Below are 1,781 nucleotides of genomic sequence, written 5' to 3'. Positions count from 1 at the left end.
GGCCTCCCAAAGTGCTGGGATTACAGGCTTGAGCCACCGCGCCCGGCCTCTTTTTTTTTTTCTTTTTGAGATGGAGTCTCGCTCTGTTGCCCAGGCTGCAGTGCAGTGATGCGATCTCGGCTTACAGCAACCTCTGCCTCCAGGGTTCCAGCAATTATCCTCCCTCAGCCTCAATGGTAGCTGGGATTACAGGCACCCGCCACCACACCCAGCTACTTCATTTTATTTTATTTTTTGAGATGGAGTCTTGCTCTGTCACCAGGCTGTAGTGTAGTGGTGCGATCTTGGCTCACTGCAACCTCCGCCTACCAGATTCAAGCGATTCTCTTGCATCAGCTTCCCGAGTAGCTGGGACAACAGACGCGCGCCACCATGTCCAGCTAATTTTTGTATTTTAAGTAGACACAGGGTTTCACTATGTTGGCCAGGATGGTCTCCCTCTCTTGACCTTGTGGTCCGCCCGCCTTGGCCTCCCCAAGTGCTGAAATTACAGGCGCAAGCCACCACACCTGACCAACATTTTTTGCATTTTTAGTAGAGAAGGGGTTTCACCATGTTGGCCAGGCTGGTCTTGAACTCCTGACCTCAGGTGATCTGCCCGCCTCAGCCTCCCAAAATGCTGGGATTACATGCATGAGCCACCACGCCCGGCCTTATATATGTTTTTCTAAATGCACTTAGAAATCAATGGGTAGAGTTTGGCTACTTCAGGAAACCGTTCCAGAACTCTACTCTGTCCATGGACCCAGGAAAACACAAGATGAGGACAAACAAGGAAAACTTAGGTTTTCCCTGGAGAAAGAGGAAAGGCGGAAACAGACAGGACCACACAACCAGCCAGACAAGACCATGTGTAAGTACCAAAAGAACCACACAGGCTTACCCCTTTAAATCCAGCAATTTGGGAATCCAAAGTAGAAAATCACTTGAGGCCAGGAGCTTGAGAACAGCCTGGGCAACATAGCAAGACCCCCATCTCTACAAAAAATATTTTAAAGGCTGCGTATAGTGGTTCAAACCTATAATTCCAATATTTTGGGAGGCTGAGGTGGGAAAATTGATCATTTAAGCCCACAAGTTCAAGACCAGCCTGGGCAACATAGTGAGACCCTGTGTCTATAGAAAATTTTTAAAAAATAATTAGGCATGGTGGTCTACATCTGTAGTCCCAGCTACTTAGGAAGCTGAAGCAGGAGGATCCCTTGAGCCCAGAAGGTTGATGCTGCAGTGAGCTGTGTTCATGCCACTGCACTCCAGCCTGGGTGACAAAGCAAGACCCTGTCTCTCAAAAAAAAATTTTTTTTTTTAATTAGCTGGGCATGGTGGCATGCACCTATAGTCCCCACTACTAAGGAGGCTAAGGTGGAAGGGCCACTTGACCCCAGGAGTTCAACGCTGCAGTGAGCCATGACTGTACTCCAACATGGGCAACAGAATGAGACGCTGACTCTAAAAAAAATAATAATAATAGGCCGGGTGCAGTGGCTCACAGGTATAATCCCAGCACTTTGGGAGGCCCAGGCAGGCGGATCACTTGAGGTCAAGAATTCAAAACCAGCATGGGCAACTTGGCGAAACCCATGTCTACTAAAAATACAAAAATTACCCAGGTGTGGTGGCGGGGACCTGTAATCCCAGCTACTCACGAGGCTGAGGCAGGAGAATCGCATGAACCTGGGAGGCAGAAGTTGCAGTGAGCTGAGATTGCACCAATGCACTCCAGCCTGACTGACAGAGTGAGACTTCATCTTGAAAATAAAAATAGGCCGGGCGCGGTGGCT

The 1,781-nt window shown here is 48.8% G+C and overlaps 1 protein-coding gene across 2 annotated transcripts in view; it reads right to left on the bottom strand.

The window, feature by feature from the left end:
- The window catches only part of PSPH (phosphoserine phosphatase), a 36,164-nt gene that overhangs the window by 7,696 nt on the left and 26,687 nt on the right, over positions 1-1,781 (bottom strand). The window lies entirely within an intron of this gene.

The sequence above is a fragment of the Colobus angolensis genome, unplaced genomic scaffold (genome assembly GCF_000951035.1).
Source record: "Colobus angolensis palliatus isolate OR3802 unplaced genomic scaffold, Cang.pa_1.0 Scaffold175, whole genome shotgun sequence".
In the NCBI taxonomy this organism is placed as follows: Eukaryota; Metazoa; Chordata; class Mammalia; order Primates; family Cercopithecidae; genus Colobus; species Colobus angolensis.
This window is presented reverse-complemented; position numbering and strand designations above follow the sequence as displayed.